Source organism: Trichosurus vulpecula, chromosome 9 (genome assembly GCF_011100635.1).
Source record: "Trichosurus vulpecula isolate mTriVul1 chromosome 9, mTriVul1.pri, whole genome shotgun sequence".
Classification (NCBI taxonomy): Eukaryota; Metazoa; Chordata; class Mammalia; order Diprotodontia; family Phalangeridae; genus Trichosurus; species Trichosurus vulpecula.
Window position 1 is genome coordinate 189,303,362 of NC_050581.1, and position 19,643 is coordinate 189,323,004.

General features: G+C 46.1%; 1 protein-coding gene across 1 annotated transcript in view; it reads left to right on the top strand.

Annotated features, from left to right (window-relative positions):
- Positions 1 to 3,636: 3,636 nt before the first annotated feature.
- The window catches only part of KBTBD2 (kelch repeat and BTB domain containing 2), a 30,170-nt gene continuing 14,163 nt past the window's right edge, over positions 3,637 to 19,643 (top strand). Inside the window, exons 1-2 of the mRNA XM_036739491.1 lie at positions 3,637 to 3,764; positions 18,799 to 18,874. The gene's annotated coding sequence lies outside the window, so the exon portion shown is untranslated. The remainder of the gene's footprint in view (positions 3,765 to 18,798; positions 18,875 to 19,643) is intronic.

The following is a 19,643-nucleotide window of genomic DNA, read 5'->3' on the forward strand; positions in this document are numbered from 1 at the left end:
TGACAGTCTCCTCCTGCTCTCTCACGTTTCACTTTGACATAAGACATTTTGAAGCAAGTTATAGGATTCTTATAGGATATTTCTCAATATGACCAAACTGTCACACGACTCAGGCTACAGTTAAGGTTACCATTTTCCTTCATCAATTCAGAATAATTGTCACTTAATCTTGGAGAAGCACAGATTATGTGGTTTTAAGAAAATGATCCTCCAAGACTGTGGCTATTCTGAACTGATGAAGCAAAATGTTAACTTTTTAGACTGCCTACACACACTAGATGGTCTATAAACTCTTGTTGGTTGTAGACTGATACCTGATGAAGAATTTGCATGACAACAGCCCTAAGATGTGGTCATTGAGCCTTTGTCTACTGAGCTTCGATGAGGAAGATGTGGCATTCAAAAGAAATATTTTCCCTTACATTGATCTGAAGTATGCTTCTCTGCAATTCCCACCCCTTCACCTGATCTTCCTATCTTGCTCCTGAGGCCAAGGAGAAGCACCTAAATTTCTTTTTCACCTGACAGGAGTTTGGGGAATCTTTTTTGCTTGCTGTCTCTTCACAAAACAACAGAAAGACCCCTAATCTCAAGTCACCTGGAACATTCTTAACCTCTTCCCCTTTCCCCCTCAATCTGAGTCTTAAAATAATAAACATTAGATCAATATTTGGAGGAAATGGTTGTGCATGGAATGTCCATGTGGGTATGGTCAAAGAGCAGGGGGAAAAGAGAGCTAATCATGTTTCAGACTAAGAATATCTCTGATTTTTAAACAGAGGCTTTCGGGTTGTCTGTAGTTTGGCTTCTTTTTTATGTGTTTATTACCCTCTATTAAAACGGGTTATCCAGACTAATTCAAGCAGACAAATTTTTATTGCCAGACTTTATCTCAACCACGAAGAAGGTGAGAAGAGGGGAACCCTATGAACCAATTTCACTAGCATTTGCCATGTTTGCAACTTGTTGGGTGCCATGCACTGACGGAAAATCGTGTCTTTTTTCGAATGGACACCTTTACCTAATCTAGTTAGAATTTTCCATTTTGGGGGAGTTGGAGTGATCGAAGAACAAAATGTACTTCAGGCTGAGAATGACTTTTTTTTTTTTGGTTATACCCAAGTCCAAATGGTTTATAGCAACATATGTAGAAAGCATTTGCATTCGAGCAGTGGCGACCCAGTTTTCCTTTCCAACCTCGTTTCCATCACTAATATTAATTTAGGAACTTTATGGAAATAGCAATCTAAGGAAATGTGCCTGTAACACCACTGGAAAATACAGTGAGATCATTCGGACTTTAGAGGAGAGAGTGTAAAACATGCCTCCCCTCTTCCTGTAAACACCTCACAAGGAGAGAAAAACATGGAAATGGCCAGAGGCAAGCGAGGAGTCAACAATCACGGACCCCCAAAACCATTTTCATTAAAACGTGCAGATTTATGAGGCAAAAGGGTTATCTGGAGTTGAAGTCCATTTAGTTTGCATGTTCCACATGCTGTCTGCTCTCAGTAGAATGTTCGCTCTGGGAGGGCAGAAACCGGTTCTCTTTTTGTCTTTGTATGGCTAGCACCCAGACAGCGAATGCCTCCCACGATAGGTGCTTAATGAACACTTGTGGAATTAAAACCGTAGGTGAAAGACAAGAGCAACATAGCGTAAAAGCCTGACTAGGCCAAGAAATTGTTTTGGAATCTGTGTGAATGGAAAGAAGGGGATATCAAAATAATATTGAAATTCATGTGGAAGAACAAAAGGGCAGGAATCTAGGGACCACCTCTCAAACGATAGTACACGGCACTCATGATTAAAACAGTTCAGCGCTGTCTAAAAAGGAGAGGTCAATCGGAGGGGCAGACTGAGTGCGTAAAACACAGAGGCGAGGGAGCGCAATACATGACTCGGATGCAAAAAGCGCCCTGTGGTCGCCCTCTCCGCTCCCTCCTGGTTCTCTCGGTGCCTATCCACATGCGCCTCTTGGCCGGCAGTCCGAGCCCTCTCTGCTCATTCATTCTCAGCGTCCCCTGGGCTGGCTCGGCCACATCCCGACCCCTGATTGTGCGTGTCCCCAGGGTTCCGCCCTGGGATGCTGCTTGCCCCATGGCTCTACCGCCCGTCCCCTGGACGTTCGCACCGTGCGACCCGCGGGCAGCATCAGCTCCGCGATTCTAAACCAGACTCGTCTTTCCCCCTTCGGTCCCCGATTCGGGGCTCCCCAGGCCTCTTCCCGGCCTTTCCACCTTCGCCGCCTCCACTTGGGTTCTCCCCCCGCTTCCTCGTCAGTTACGGGGCAGGAGCACCTTCTTCCCGGGGTCGTGGTGAAGCGCTTTATAAACGCACCACGTGAACTTGTTACCCTCACTTAGGCGATCGTCGCTCCTTCTCCCCGCTTGCCTAGATCACTGCAACCCCGTCCTGACCGACGCCTCACCTCCAGGCTCGGCTCCCTCCGGTGCAGTTTAGACCGCGGCCAAAGCAACGATCCTTAAGCACAGCTCGGACCGCGTCCTGAGCTTCCCCCTCCACCCCCAGCTTCAATTAAACACCAGCGACTTCCTATTGCCTAGAGGCTCAAACGCCGGCCCACCGGCCTCACTGCAAATGCCTTCCCCCCCACCCCGCCCCTTTTCTTCACTTCGGACCCTGCCATCTCCAGCCTCAGTGCCTTTGCCCTGGCCGGTGCCTCCTGCCTAGAAAGCAGCGCCCCCTCGGGAGCCCCCGGCTTCCAGGTGCAGCTGGAGCGAAGCATCCCGTGATCCCCGCCCCCACCTCGCGCACTAGCGCGCCCGGTCCACAGGAGCTTTGGATACAAAGTTCTAATGGCACTTGAGCCCACGGGGCGATTGCGCGGCCTGAGGAACGTGAACTTTGTAACCTAATAGCTCGCGCCGCCCTCCCTCAGGCCTCCAAACAACCCCGTGAGGTCGATGCTAGTGCGTGCCCATTTTACAACTGCGGAAACTGAGGCAGCTAGCCAAAGGCGAAGTGATTGGCCCAGGGTCACGCGGCTGGTCAGTGCCAGATCCTAGTACCTCCTCGGGTCTGGATTACAGGCCCGCTCGGCCCCCTTGGCATGTGAGGGGCGTGGGCGCAGGCCCTGTCCGGGTGGCCCCTAAAACACAGCAGGCCCTGCACCCCACCACGGGAACGGCTTCCTGGGCTATCTTTGGACCCTCAGGGACCTGCATCAATGTGGGGGGTCAAGGTCTCTACAGAAAGCCCCCGCCCAGGCAACCGCCCCCCCCCCAACCCCCCGCGGGTGGTCGCCCCCGCAGCCTCGGCGAGAGAAGAGGGGGAGGGGAAGGAGGGCGCGCAGCCCGCATTGCGGCGAGAGGGTCAAGGCTGCGGCAGCCCTTTCCCCTCGGCCCCCAGGGGGGGGGCGGGGGGGAAGGCTTTTGGAGGGCACTTATCGAAAAGCGCGGGCAGAGACGGTGGGGGGGGGGTATAGGTGGGAGGGCAGCCCACAGGGATCACTGCCGCAGCACCCGGGTCCAGGGAGCTGCTCCGGCCACCACCCCCTCCCCCCCGCCCCAGCCACGTGAGACAGGCGCCCGCCCGGGCCGGGAGGGGCGCGGAGGGGAAACAGAGGAGCAGGGCCGGAAGGAGGGGCGGGCGGACCGGTAGACGGACGGACGTGAGGGCGGAGCGTAGCCCGGCACCGCCCCTCCGCTCCCGCCCTCCCGGCGCGGCTCCTCTGCGCGCTGCTCCTCTCGCCGCCCGCCCGGACCGCGGACCCTCCTCGGCGGCGCCGGCCTGCGGCCCGGGTGAGTGGGGGGCCAGCGGGGCGGTGTGCTTCGACCGAAGCGCTTCCGCCGGCGCGGGCCGAGGCAGGGGCGGGGGCGGCGGACGGGGACTCAGAGCCGAGCTGGGCCCGGGCCTGGGGGCGGCTCTGCCCGGCGCGGCCCTGCCCGGGGGCGTGGCGCCGCCATGCGCGTGCGCGGGCCTGGCTCCGGAACTGCGCGTGCGCCCCAGCTCAGCCCGCGCTGCTCTCGGGAAGCGCGCGTAGGAGGGGGCGGGGCCCTGCCGCCCACACGTGCTTCTCGGCCCTTTGGGCTGGGACCCTTCTGACGGCCGTCCCCTTCCCCCGCGTCCCTGGGTGCCTCCCCCGTCAGCTTCCTAGCTCCCAGGCTAAGCATTGATTAGGCATCTACTGTGTGCCAGGCCCCGGGGTTACGCACGCCAATCTGGAGTGGCCTCTCCTCCCCCATCAGACTGGAAGCGCCCCGAGGGCAGGCGTCTGTGTCCCAGAACTTATCCCGCACATAGTAGGCGTCTGTTTGATGCTTGAGTTTCCCTTCCCCGCTTTCTCTCGGGGGCATTTGGAATAGGAAGCCCGTTTGCAGTCCTAGGAGGTCGGCATAATCCCCGTTACAATGGGGAAACTGAGGCACGTGGCGCCGAAGCGGTGTCTGCGGCCATTCCTGTCAGAACTCGGGTTTGAACCCAGGCCGTTCCTGAGCTTCGCTTTCGTGCCGCGAGCGTTCCTGGAGGTCACCTCCGGGGCAGTCGGATCGGAGCCCCCAGGAGTGGGCAGGGGCTCTCAGGCACACCCTCCAAGTGGTTTATCTAAAGCCCTTGCAATAAAAGGGTCAGTGCGGGATCTGAAGCCCCCTCTGCCCCAGGCCAAGGCTCTGTCCGTCCCAGACACGCCCTCCGAGTTGGAGGTGACTAGACTAGGAAGGCCCGGCCCGTGTGGTGGCGATAATAGATCACCTGTAGAGAACGCCTCAAGGCTGGCACAGCCCTTTGCGTGTTACCGTCTCTAATGCTCACAACTGTACATCTGGGGAGACTGAGGCGCAGACCCGCCTAGCATCAAGGCTCACACAGCTAGTGAGCGATTGACCTCAGGCAGCATTGGAACTCAGTCTTTATTTTTAATATTCTGTGTAAAAGATGTGGCATTCTAAGTGCCCTCTCTCCAGCCCCTCCCCGACTCATTGGAAAGGCCAGCAATATGATATCAATTGCACATATAAAATCATGCAAAGCACTTCCATATTAAGTACAGTTGCAAAACAATAGAACGCAAGAAGCATGAAGAAAGTGGAAAGTCTGCAGGTCTTGGAATCGCCTTGGATCATTGTATGGATAAGAGCATCTAGGTCAAACTTGGGTCTTGTTGAGGTAGAAAAGACACCCTTTCTATCTTACTTTCCATGTTAACCCTTTGTACCTAAACATTAATGGTCTAAATCTCCAGTATTTCCAAAAAGTAAGTGGTACAGCTTCTGATGGGCTCCTTAACCAGTAAGAAACCAGTGAGCACCTAACAGAATTGTTTTGGGCGAATTCACTTGGTTGTGTTTCACCTTGCCTGGGGATTTTTCTCATAGTATTTCTTTAATATTCTCCTTATCAGTGTCAACCCACTTTTCCCTTCATTTTGCCCTGTGCTTGGGTGGGTGTGGAATCAGCCCACTTTTCAAAGTCCCCACATCTGACACTGCTGCCTTGTTTTCCTCCCTCTTCAGTGCAGTGGAGAAGAGATTGAAGCTCCCCAGTTTAGAATTTGTACATCCTGTCATTCCCACCTATACAGGAAGGAATCAGCCCTGCTACTGATGGAGTTGCCATCCTCACGTCCCAACGTTTTCCCTCTTGTACATTCCTCTGGGGAACAGAAGTGAGTTTGGTTTTAGGCTGATGGTTCATAAAATCCAAATCTATACATGAATAGGTTTAAAAGTGGTGAGTGACAAATACCTGGAAGCTTCACCTGAAGGCTTAAAGCCAAAAGGTGCTTTGTCAATGGTTGACAAACATTAAAACCAAGATTAGGAAGGAAGCAGAAAACTGGAAAAGAATTTTTACAACCAGTGTCTCTGATAAAGGCCTCATTTCTAAACTATATAGAGAACTGAGTCCAATTTATAAGAATACAGGTCATTCCCCAATTGATAAATGGCTGTTTTCAGATGAAGAAATTAAAGCTATCTATGGTCATGTGAAAAAAAATGCTCTAAATCACTATTGATTAGAGAAATGCAAATCAAAACAACTCTGAGGTACCACATCACACCTGTCAGATTGGCTAACATGACAAAACAGGAAAATAAGTGTTGGAGATATGGAAAAATTGGAACGCTAATGCATTGTTGGTGGAGTTGTGAACTGATCCAACCATTCTGCAGAGCAATTTGGAACTATGCCCAAAGGGCTGTAAAACTGTGTATATCCTTTGACCCAGTAATACCACTTCTAGGTCTGTCTCCCAAAGAGATCATACAAAAGGGGAAAGGACCCAACATGTACAAAATATTTATGGCAGCTCCTTTTGTGGTGGCAAAGAATTGGAAATTGAGGGGATGCTCATCCATTGGGGGATGGCTGAACAAGTTCTGGTGTATGAAGGTAATGGAATACTATTGTTCCATAAGAAATGATGAGCAGGCAGATTTCAGAAAAATCTGGAAAGACTTGAATGAACTGATACTGAAAGAAGTCAGCAGAGCCAGGAGAACATTGTTCGATGACTGACTTTGATAGACTTAGCTCCTCTTAGCAATGAAGGGATCTAAGATGACTCCAAAGGATCAGAAATTGCCTTCACCTCCAGAAAAAGAACTATGGAGTCTGAAGGCAGTGAAGCAGACTATTTGCTCTTTTTTTAAAAATTTTTTTTGTTTGTTTCTTCTTTCTTGTGGTTTCTCCCATTGGTTCTAATGCTTCTTTACAACATGACTAATGTAAAAATAGGTTCAATATGAATGTATACGTAGAGCCTATATCAAGTTACATGCTATCTTGGGGTAGGGGGAGGGAAGAAATGGAAAGAAAAACTTGGAACTCAAAATTTTATGGAAGTGATTGGTGAAAACTAAAAATAAATAAAATACTATCTTTAGGTCTAAAAAAAAAACAACCCCAAAACCCCAAACAATTATTAAATGCCAACTATATGCTGTGGAGAGTGCCAGGCCTCCAGTCAGGTGGACCTGAGTTCAAATGTGACCTCAGACACTAGTTGTGTGTCCCTGAGCAGGTCACTTAACCCTGTTTGCCTCAGTTTCTTCATCTGTAAAATGAGCTGGAGTAGGAAATGGCAAACCACTCCAGTATCTTGGACATCACAGAAAACAACTGAACATGTTCTAGGCCCTATGCTAAGCATTAGGGAGGCTTACCTATCAGAACTAAGGTGAGGTTTCTGTTAATTCTAAAGAGAATTGGTTTCCATCTTTGGCAGTGAGGTGGGCATTTCACATGATTACCCTCACTTTACAAAGACATTCATATAGAAAGCCTTTTATTAATTCAAAATTCTAAATCAGTTGTTAAAAAGTATTTACTAGGATGCCTTTTCTATCACTAAAACATTTGTGGGTAGCAGGTTATCACCAAAGTCCATCTTGAAGTAGATGCCATTAAGACAGTTTAAATTTCTAGAACAGAACTTTGACTGTCTGCAAACTGAGGTGGAGCGATGTGTAGGCTCTTTGAGATGGCAGCTTGGTGAGACCAGTGACTTCCAGGGCTAAGTGTTTCTTTGCCAGGAACTCAGAGGATTTCAGCATTTCCTAGATACTTTTCTGGTGTGGAGGAGAGTTAATCAGAGCAGCTGTAATCCTTTAGTGGCAGATGTGTTTCCTCAATGCTTTTCAGTGGTGTGATGAAGATGATAGGGTTCAGGGAAGGGGTTGGCCCTGACGTTAATCACCTGGGGGTCCCTGGATCAATCATTTACATTCCCTTGTCCGTACTGTAAGGGCTTGTCTCTTTTATAAAACGAGGCATGTGGTTCAATGAGTCTTCTCATGGTTAGATAGACAGAAGAACTGGGAAAGTCAAACATTTCTCCTACTTCAAAGGTGACGAATTCGGGATGATGAAATAATTGTATTTGGTCTTGTGATCGAAGGAATTTCCTCCCTGAAATGATAGGTTACATTTTATTCACATTGCCTCATAATTCATGTTCTCACCGGAGAGACAGATAGATGTGAAAGGCAGTTCTGACACTGGCATGGCCTTGTACCCAGTACTAAAAACCATAGAGTATATACTGAAATGGGTCTTGTCAATGTGAGTGTTCCCTGCCATGGTGCAGATCAGAACCCAAGGGCGCCTGCTCGTTCTGTCCCAACCCAGTCCGTGTCTTCCCATAAGTTGGCTACAGGAGTCCGTCTGAGAGGTTGAGGGGCCTCCCTCCAATTCTCCTGATGTTGAGGATGCCAGTGCAGCATGCCAGGTATCCAACAAAACCTTGCCCAGTTCATGCTGGTCTCTGTACTCTGGCTTTTTTTGTGAGTAGTTGCAGGAGTTCCAGTTGCACAGGTGCATCAGTGAGATGAGAGACATTTCTACTTGTGCCCTAAACCTCCCCTGTGTACCAGACCTACCAAGCTGGACATGTTGCAACAAAATGTTACATAAACCTTTTAGAAGGACAAGAAAGTAGGAGGCAGGCAGAATGTCCTCTTCAGTCCAGAGATCATGTGCTCATTGGTACAGGAAGCTTCCTCACAAGTGATGAGTCTCCATCCTACTGCCTGGCCTTCCCATTTTCCTTTGTGACCTTTATCCTTTTTATAGTCATTAGTATTGGGGTTAATCCATATCGCATTTTCCTCTACTTCCCTTGCTTGAAAAATGTGGAGAAGGGGCAGGTAGGCACATGTACCAGCTGTGTGACCTTGGGCAAGTCACTTAACCCAATTGCCCTGCCAAAAAAAAAAAAAGAAAAGTGTGGAGAAATACAGTTTTATTTCTCACAATACCTTGAAGAAAACTATTTGTTGAATTAAAAGATAGGGAGTTGGATTTTGATATCCAAGTACTTTTCTATATAGGACTATGCTCTAGTGAAGATGATACAAGAAACATTGGCTTTTCATCATTTAGCACATATTTGACTACTCCACAAGCCCTCCCTGAGGGAAGCTTTCTTCCCCTCAGAGAGACCTCAAGGTAGCAGAAATTGAACTCATGCCTCAAAGCAGACATCTCAGCAGGATATAGTGTGAGTGCTGCATTCTCTGCCCTTCCACTGTGAGGGGCTTAAGACCTCACTTACTAGGCCATTGCTCTGTTTTGGGAGAGCAGTGTAGTCCCCAGACAATTGGGGGGTTCTGTAACTCTGCCTTGGAGGCATCCTCCCACCCCCAAGGAAAGCCACTAACAGTAGGGTAAGGGTAGATAGGTAAAACATAATCAGGGAAACTACGTTTTGCTAAAAGGTACCATAGACAGTGAAATAATATAAATTTTTTTTTACAGTAGGTTTCTCTGATAAAGGTCTTATTTCTCAAATGTGTAGGGAACTGACTCAAATTTACAAGAATAAAAGCCATTCTCCAGTTCATAAATGGTCAAGGGATATGAAGAAGCAGTTTTCAGAAGAAGAAATCAGAGCTGTCGATAGTGATATGAAAAATGCCCTAAATCACTGATAATTAGAGAAATGCAAATTCAAACAACTCTGAGGTGCCACCTCACACCTATTAGATTGGCTAACCTGACAGAAAAGGAAAATGACACGTGCTGGAGGGGATTTGGAAAAATAGGGACATTAATGCCCAGTTGGTAGAGTTGTGAACTGGTCCAACAATTCTGGAGAACAATTTTGGAACTACACCCAGAGGACTACAAAGCCGTACGTTCCTGTAGACCCATGAACAGTGCAACTTGGTCTATACCCCAAAGAGATCAAAGAAAAAGGACCTAGCAGCTCTTTCTGTGGTGGCAAAGAATTGGAAATTGAGGAGAGGCCCATCAGTTGGGGAATGGCTGAACAGGTTGTGTGGCATGTGATTGTGATGGAATACTAGTGTGCTGTAAGAAATGACGAGGGGGATGGTTTCCAAAGAACATGGGAAGACCTATGAACTGATGGAAAGTGAAGTGAGCAGAGCCAGGAGATGATTGTCCACAGTCACAGCAGTATTGTAAGGGTGATCAGTGGTGATAGACTTAAGTCCTCTCATTGCTGCACTGATCCAGGATCCATCTGGTGATCCAAAGGACTCAGGTTGAAAGATGCTATCTGATCTCCAAGAGAGAACTGATGAACTCTGAGCACAAATCAAAGCATAAATTCTCACTGTTTATTTTTCTTGCCTTTTTTTTTTGCAATATGGCTGAGATAGAAATATGTTTTGCATGATTTCACATGTTTAATTGATAATCATATTGCCTGCCTTCTCAGTGCGTGGAGGAGGAGAGTGGGAAGGAGAAAAAGCATTTGGAACTCAACATTTTTTAAAAAGTGAAAAGTAAACAAATAAAATTTAAAATTCAGAAATCTGTTTTTAGTTTGGGTAACATCCTTCTGTTGACTGCAATGCCAGCAGACCCCTGTCCATTTACGTAGACAGCATTTTACAGCATACCATTGTGGTTTCCTTAGTAGCCCTGTGAGGCAGATAGAAAAATTGTCTGATCTTACAGATAGAGAAACTGAGGCTCAAAGTGATTTCTACCCCCAATGTCAGAAGAGTTCTCTAACTTCAAATCCAGCACTCTTTTTTTTTCTTTGCCTTGCTGCCTCTCATAATAGCCCCTGTCTTGTCTCCTGGACCCCTCTAACGTTGCTTTGAAGAGTCTTCAAGTTGGATTCTCACAAGGGCACCATGACAAGTGGTGGTCAGCCTGGAAGTAACATTCCAACCTAACACTGTCCTCCCCTGTGATGGACATTCACCTGCATCTTCGTTTATCCCTTGTCTTTCACTGCTTGCAACTTACTTAGAGGTACCTCAGTAACATCTTATACATAAGCACATAGGTTTAATTAAACAGACACTTAAGTGTAGGCAGGGTCACTGAATGAGTTCTCGATCTGGGATAAGAATACCAGGGTTCAGATCCCAGCACCTGTGTGACCTTGGACATATCATTTCATCTTTCTGGGTCTCAGTTTCCTCATTTGTCAGATGACAAAGTTAGACTGGATGAGCCAAAGTGCTTCCTGTTCTAGACCCGTTAAGCAGTGGTGTGTAGGGCATTATATTGGATGCTGGTGCACCTGCTTTTAAATGCTGTTCTTCATTTCTAACTATTGCCCAACTGTCTTGAGAAAATTAACTTTTTCATTCTTCCCTGTCTTTTCATTCCATTTGTGATCCAGAGAACCCTTAATCATGACTGAAGAGTCACGCTGGGGATACATTTGCATCAGTGGAATGGCTTGTAAATCAGTGTCACCTTTCAAATCTCATGAGGGTACGCAGAAGTTTACAGTTTTCCACAACTTTCTCAAGTTAAATGCCATATTTCAAAATTCAAAATCAACTGCTTTTATTCAATTTGTTGTTTTTTTTATTTTCCTTTACTTGATTGAAATAATTTTGCATTTTTCATTACAAATAAGCTGTTTTTGTCTACATTAGGGTTTTTTGTGACCAAACAACTATTTATGTAGTTGTTCAAGTGGGAAAATATGTTAAGTTGTGTTACTAGATGGAGTATGGGGGAACAGAATGGGAATTGTGGACAGGAACTTTGAAGATCGCTTGTCCAGGAAGGGAAGATGTTTATTGGGTCCAGGCTCTCGTGATTTGGTGTCAGTGGAGTACAGCTATAGCGTGTTCCGTCTTTTGGGAGCCACAGAGTATGTGGGGGAAGTATAGGAGTGGCTAGCCAGGTAAGGCATGATGATCCGGGGTGCCCTGATTGATATTCCTCGGGGGAAGGAGCTCATGGGCGTGTGGCCCACTTTGAGAACCTGGAGTGCTCCTCTGCCAAGAGACTATGATGGGGACATGGCCACGTTTGCTTACGCTCCCATCCTCACCTTCTGTAGCAGTTATCTGGATTGCTAGTTTGGCAGTGGGCTCCTGGGGCCGGGAGGAAGGAAGGTCTTGAATCAGGCTCGGAGAAGTGATGGTTCTCTTTATGCCACCCACTAACTAACTGATGAGGGAGAAAGCAGTCTCAGAAAACAAAATTGGTGAGGAAATCCTGTTGTGTTTGTTTTACTTCTCTGCAAATGTGTTGTGTCAGCCCAACAGAAGATAAGCTTCTTGAAGGCAGGGACTGTCTCATCTTGTGTTGGTGTATCTGGCATGTGGTAGGCCCTGAATCAGTCCTTGGGGATGGTGTCATGGGATCATAGATCGTGAGCCCGAAGCGACATGGGAGGCCTTCTGTCCAAGCCCTTCACTTTCAGGAGGAGGCAGTGAGGAGCTGGGGTAGGGGGTCTAAGTGGCTTCAGGCTCTCATGCTGGGCCACTCTGACCCCCGAGGGCTCCTGCATCGACAGGCTTTGTTCTAGGATGAGCACCTAGAATGTGCTCACACAGCCCTTTACTTAGTATTTGTTCTCTCTGCAGGTTAGCTTGCATTAGCCTACTGGTAGAATGTTTGTTTGTTTGGGCATCTATATGGACAGCACCCATCTCAGCTCCTCACACACATTCAGTGCTTCATTATTGTCTGCTAATTGGAGGTTGATAATGATTTTGTATTGAAACTCATTTAAGGAAGCAGCAAGGAAGGAAATGTTAAGCATCTTCTATGTGCCAGGCCATGGATCCCTCCCTTTTACAGATGAGGAAACTGAGGCAAACAGGGTGAAATGACTTGCCCAGGGTCACCCAGCTAGTAAGTATCTGAGGCAAGATTTGAACTCTAGTCTTCCTGACTCCAGGCCCATCCTTCTCTCCATTGTGCCACTGGCCGCCTCCAGCTCTGGCCTGGGGGGTTTGTTTATCACCATAAAGAGTTATCAGAGGTGAGGTATGATGCTTGGTTTTTCTTTTTTTGACGCTTCCTAGCTTCTCCATATTCGGTTGGTGGTCCTTTTCCCTTGTCATCTTATCCTGTCACGCATTTGTTCCCTTTTGGAGGAGCCAAGTCAAAAGCTAATTGATTCAGCAGAGCACTTGGACAAGGGTCAACCCTAGAGTTTCTGTGCCTTTCAGAGTTTGCCCTCTGTTTTAGCCAGACTGAACTAGAAGCTATCTCTTCCCTGCCTGTAACACACTGTTTACCACTTCTACCTGGACCCCGGTCCCCACCTTCCCTCTGCCGGTCCAATGCCTCCTTTCTTCCAGGCTCTGCTCCCCCTAATTCGTATGGAATCTGCTTTTCTTAGGCCGACTAAGACTCTCAGCTTCCCTTGCTCTTTGTGTCCTCCCCCTGAATTTGGTGCCTTCTTCAGGGTGTGCGTGCCTTCCCTTCGAAGGAGACTGGAAGTTCCTTGAAGGCCGGGCCTCTGTTTTTCACGTAGTCTCCTCCAGTGTCCTCTCAGGGTTGCCTTTCACACTGGTAGCTTTGGAAAGTGCTAGCTGAAGTGAATTTGCACCATCAATGTATTGCATAGAGCATTTCATAAAATTTGGCTTTCCCTTATATCCTTCTTCAGGGGTTCTTAGAAATTTGATGTCTATGAACTTTGAAAACAAGTTTTGGTAACTGCATTGCAACATAGGTGGTTTCCTTTGTAATCCTTTGTGTTATATTTTATGTGTTTAAAACCTGATTGTAAGAAGGCTTCACCAGACTGCCCAAGGGGCCAGGACACACCAAAGGTGGAGAGCCCTTGGCTCAGTTGGATCCCATGTTGAATGATGGGGCCCCCTTTCAATATAGGTAAAAAGTGATTCTGGGGGAAGTTCTGTAAATAGGTGAAATAGTAAAGATCAGTTTGAAAGAAGTGGCTTCCTAGTTATTTTCCAGCAACAGCATCGGACATCAGGGCACATGTCCATGTTCCAAAGTTCTACGCTTCAGAACTACCATGTAAACCCTTGAGACAAAAGAAGAAATTTCAGAAGTAACTGAGCAAAGGGTGAGGCAGCTACTGTGGAAATCTGGGGGGCAAATGTGTTTTGTCCATGCCCAGTCCTCCCTCCAACCTCTCCCTTCTCCCCCAAATTAAATTAATCCCTATCGTTTCCTAAGAATTTAAGATTTGTGCCACTCTCAGAAGTTTTGATCTGAAGGGGGAAATGATTCAGTTTTGAGAAGTGTAAAATTTTAGACCTGTCCATGAGAACCTAGAGATCTGGCCACGCCTGCTTTTTATAGGTGAAGCTAGAAGGGGCCCAGCTACTAGTGGAGCTGGGGCCCTGACTCCTGGGCTGGTCATCTGAACAGTGAAGAAACTGGCTTCCAGATAGTCTCTCAGCTGAGCTGCCTTCAGCCTCTGACCTTCTATGAGATTCACTCTAGGCAGGGTCTTTGATTTTCAGCCAAAAGCTATGGCCAAGGGCATTCAGTCCTTTCTCAGGAGCCAGATTCCTGCTTTCTACCTCTGCAGATTTAGATGAAGGGGAAAAGTTAATAGAATGGGAAGCTGAGTGCCCAGGACAGGAAGTGACTCCCCCATGACCTTGCAGGGATCACAGTATAGGCTTCAGCTCTCAAAAACCCTATTGCTCTTTCCCTTCGGCTATATAGTTATTTACACTGACTCCTTAAAGTGGTTTACAGCCAGTTTCCAATTTTCCAGTCACAGAATTTGAGAATTGTAAGGGGCCTCAGTGGCCATATTAACTAACTTATGTCCTTTAGCAAACATTAACTCTTGACTTGGGGGTTCTGAACTTTTTCTTTTTTTAAATATTTTGATAACTTTATTTCAGTATAATTTCAGATTGTCAGAAGAGTCCATGACTCACGAAGGTTGAGAACCCGCGTTCTAAAGGAATTCTTGCCAGAACATGCAACAGGTGGTCACTTGGCATGTGCTTGCAGACCTCCAGTGAGGGGAACCCACAACTTGAGTTAAACTGAGATTGGTTTGTTTGATTCAGAAATCAGCATACAGTTCTTGAGAGAGACAGTGTTATTGATCTCAGGCCAGCTCACAAGAGTGTTGAAGACCTAAAAGTCACTACTCTAGTATTTTGACAGGTCCACAGTCGTCTTGAGGTACTAACAACTTGTCCCACGCCGCCTCGTCTGGGATGATACCTGTCAGGTGTTTTTCAGTTGTGCTTGACTCTTTGTGATCCCATTTGGGGATTTCTTGGCCAAGAGTGCTCTGCCATTTCCTTTTTCAGCTCACTTTACAGATGAGCAACCGCGGCAAACAGGGTTAGGTGATTTGCCCAGGGTCACATAGCTAGTAAGTGTTTAAGGCCAGATTTGAGAATTCCTGACTCCACCCCTGACATCCTATTCTCTGTACCACCTCGCTGCCCTGATAGCTGTCAGTGGGTCCCTGGAACTAGTTCATATGGAATCTACCCAGTGGGCTCGAGTCTTTCTTTTGGCTGTCCAAATGTTGTTTTTCATTCTCTTTCTTTGATCAGGCCGTCTCCTCTTTTGGTCATACAGGTACTTGGATTTGTTACACTTTTTCTCATAACAAACTCATTTTGACCCATTTTTTCCATGGGTAGCAAATGCTATAATGATATTACGATACAGTATAGAACCTAACCACTGTAGAGAACAGTCATTTTATACAAAAAAGCAGTTGGTATTGTATCTAGATACTAGACGATTTTTGTTTTTCCTTCTCCAGCATTGAAAGGAGAAAGGAAGGAGGGAGTTTTCTGGGCCATTTGATTTGATTCCTGTTGCCTTGGGTGAACGCAGTGAAAAAGCTGGGAGGACAAGCATCTTTTGCCCAAAGCAGACTTCTTGGGAACCAGTAGCCTCATCTTCCTTATTTGGAAAATCCTAGGAATTGGCCCGCATGCTTGCTTCTTTATTGACACCATCCTTGTTTCCAGTAAGGATTCCATTCCTTTGATCTACTGCAGGGCAAAATCCGTTTGGTACATGGTGCTCTTGATTTTTTTCTAAGGAATTTATTTCAGTCTAGCTCTATCTTGGTCCAGGCTCATTCTATATTATTTCCCTTCATGAACTGAATGAATATGGGAAGAAGAGAAAAGATAGGAATTCTGTTTTAGACATGTTCCCCCTTGGGTGTTGCATTGCCCAGGAGACATTCTAGGAGAGGTGGGCAGTAGGCAGTTGGTGTTGTGGGATTGGTGGCAGAAGAGAGATCAGGAATGAATGATCAGGTTGTCCCCAAAGTCTTAGCATGGTCTTTAGGTTTAATAAACTTTCATAGCTTAAAATTGCTTTAAGACTTTGAGATCATGCTGTATAGATTTAGGGGTCGGACATAGAGATAATTGTGCCCAAGATCACCAAGAGAGGGTGTAAAGAGAGGAGAAAAGTGGGCTGAGAACAGAAGCTTGGAAGTCCCCAATGGTTAGGGGTCATGTTGTGAATAATGATGAAGCAAAAGAAACTACAAAGGGTCAGACAGGTAGAAGGAGAGCAGAAGGGCAGCTTGCTGGGTCCCGAGAGCCACAGGAGTGGCGGAAGCTGCAGAAGGATGAAGACTCCTGTTCCCTGGCCATCCCTCAGACCCAGCTCCATGTAGGAGAGGTGTGTGCCTCAGTGGCTCATTTTGCTGTTCATTGACCTCACATTTCATCTCCTTCCTCTCTGCCTTTGCGTAGACAGTGCTATGCAGTCTTTCCTCACCTTCGCCTCTTGGTGTCCTTCATTGTCGTCAGGGCTCAGTGTCAGGTACCACCTATTCTGGGAAATCTTTCCTGGGCCATTGAGTTAGGGGTGTTCTCTCCTCAAATTCCCTTCTAGCTCGAATCAACTTTTAATTGACTTTTCTGTGTAAGTGTTATAAAATGGAAGCTTCTTGAGGACAGGGACTTTCTCTTTCTGTCCCCAGTGCTGAGCACATAGTAGGTGCTTAATAAAAACTTGTTGAATTGAGAGTAGTCTGGAGGCAGGATGCTCTTAAGATAGACAAAGTAGGAAGAGCTGAGTACCTGAGCATGGATTCAGGAGTCGGCAAAGGAGGAGATAGAGACGAGCTGGTATGGATAGGAGGACTGACAGCTGATTGGAAGTGCAAGGTGCATAGAAGAGGATGAAGTTTAGAGCCAGGATGACTCAGTGGTTGTTAACATCATCAGCAGAAACAGAAACATTAGGGGAGACCTGGTTTGGGGAGAGAAGGTGATGGGTTTGAGTTTGAGGTACCTTGAAGACTTGCAGGTAGAAATACCCAGGAGGGAGTTGGGAATATGCTACTGGAGTTCCTTTAGATGGGAAACTGAGCAGAACACATGGGAATCAGCTGCTTAGAAATGGTCATTGAAGCAGTGTGAATAGGTGAGATCACCAAAGAAAAGAGCGTAGAGAGAGGAGAGGGTTAAGGAGGAAAGAGACAGAAACAGAGAAGAGGAAAGGAGAATGGGGCCTTTGATGTGGTAGGGCAGTGCTGGGCCTGGAGTCAGGAAGACCAGAGTTCAGATCCAGCCTCGGACCCTTACTAGCTGTGTGACCACAGACAAGTCAGTTGACCTCGGGACAGTAAGAACACCTCCCTTCCAGGGTGGTTTTGAGGATCAAATGAGGTCAAATTTGTAAAGCGATTAGCACCATGTAAATGTCAGCCATTGCTACTGTTATGTCTGCTTGTCAGCTGTGTGACCCTGGGCAGATTTACTTAACCTCTTTGAGCCTCAGTTTGCTCATCTACAAAATGGGATGATGATAATGGTGACTACCGTATAGGGTTATTGTGATAATTATTTCAAAGTTCCTTGCAAACCTTAAAGTTCTCTAGAAATATTAAAGGCTGAAGGTGAAATGTTCAAGCGCTACGTGTTAGCTGTTATTCATGTGATCATCATCCAGCCATTCCCCGAGCTTACCATGTGCCCTCTTGCCTATGTCTTTGTTCATGCAGTTTTTCAGTGTTCAGAATCCCTCTTTCATTTTGGCCTATTGAATTTCTTACCCAGCCTTCATCACTGAATGGGTGTTGCCTCAGACAACCTGAGACCTGGGAAAGACCTTAGCTTAAGAAGGCCACACAGTAACAGTAACATTGTATGATGACCAGCTTTGATACACTTAGCTCTTCTGAGCAGTGCAGTGATCTAAGACAATTCCAAAAGACTTACAATGGAAAATGCTCTCCATATCCCGGGAAAGAACTATGGAGTCTGAATGCAGATCGAAGTCATCGTTCTCTCTAAGACTTATCCTTCACTAGGTCACAGTCTCCATGGGGGCAAGGAAACATTTTATGTCTCACCCAGCACCTCCTCTAGTGCTCTGTATGCAGCAGCCACTCAATAAACATGGAATGAATGACTCATTTTATCTTTAAATTGGTGTTACTGTGGGAGAATAGCCAGTTTTTCTAGTGTATTGATCATCAAAAATGTTATTAGTCTAAAAATTGGCTTGTTAATGTAGCCCAGTTGTCGCATGATTGGTTTTTGAATGAGTGGAAGATTCTGGTTAGGTTTTATCATGTAATTCAAGTTCTGATCTAGAAATGAAGTGACCCAAAGTTTGTTTTGTTTTTACACCTGTTTTGGATACTTCCATAGTTAACTTTGTTGGAAACTTGACAGTTGACATCAAATCCATGTAGCAGTATAGTTTGGCAGGAAGGACCATTTGACCCTTGCATAGACGTTCTTGCATAACTGTCATTCTAGGAACAAAATATTAGCGGTATCAGCAAGATCCTCATTTATAGTTTCCATGTTAAAAGTGTTTGCCCTTTGAATTTTTGAAATTAAGCATCATGTAACTTAATTAGGCATTTTATGTATATAGATATAGATATCTATAATATGTATAGATATAGATATACACACACATATATATATTATATATATATACTTGTATACATTTCCTACTCAGGTCTTTTCTCTCCCCCATACGCCCTCTCAAACAAGGCCCAAATTTGAGTAAGAAAAATTCCTTTTTCCACTTTCCCTCCATAATTTCATCCATGGTTATATTCACTTGTTTCTACTGCAGGTAAGAAAAATTGAAGGGGTATAAATGGTATTTAATTGTTTTTTTCTGTTAGTAAATGAAAATATCTTTTATTATTTGCAGCTCCTCAATTGTTCATCTGTTCTGAAAGGAACTGTTCCTGCTGATAGTTCACATACGTCCCTAAACTTTGGTCCAGGTGAGAAACTGCTCTGAGACTTCTGCTTTACCCTGATAGACCTATTACCTCATAAACAGTCCATCTTCCTCATTTTATCAGAACAGCCTCTGGGGAAAAAAAAAAAGTAGGAAAATATATGTCAGTATAGTTTGTGTTATTCATAAATAGAAATGTTATAGCTTTCTCCAGTTTAGTCATATTTCTGTGGTGAGGCATTCAGCATCGGACTGGACTTAGAAATTATAACACTTCAGTGGATCCGTGATTTAATTATCCATATGAATGTGCCCTTCCAAATAGTATATGCAGGAGTGCATCCTGTGCTCTTATTCACGTTCCCCTGGAAATCTAACTTGGGATGGAAAAACTTGACAATGAAAACTGTTGGGATTACTTTTACACAGATGTAACTTGAACAATACGCCACCACTTTTAAAGAACTGCTAAGGAGTGTATAGGCAGTGTGATTCTTATGATTAATTATATCACGTGGGTCATGAGAGGAAGACCCTTGCTTGCCAAAGGAGTCAGCTTCGGTTGTGGGAGATGTCTTTAGTTGGTAGTCCAGTAGGTTGGTAGTACATGTTGTCCAGGCACCGCAGACCCAGCTCCTAATCCAAGGAAGAGGGGGGCTGGATTAGAAATTGTGCCCTGCTTTTAAAGGAACTCAAACTGCTGACATACAAATGCATATTCTTCCTGCGTGCTACGTGGTTGTAAATCATGCAGTACTATTATCATTGAAGAATCTTTGTTGTAGATGAACAAAGAAGCAGCAGAAATACTG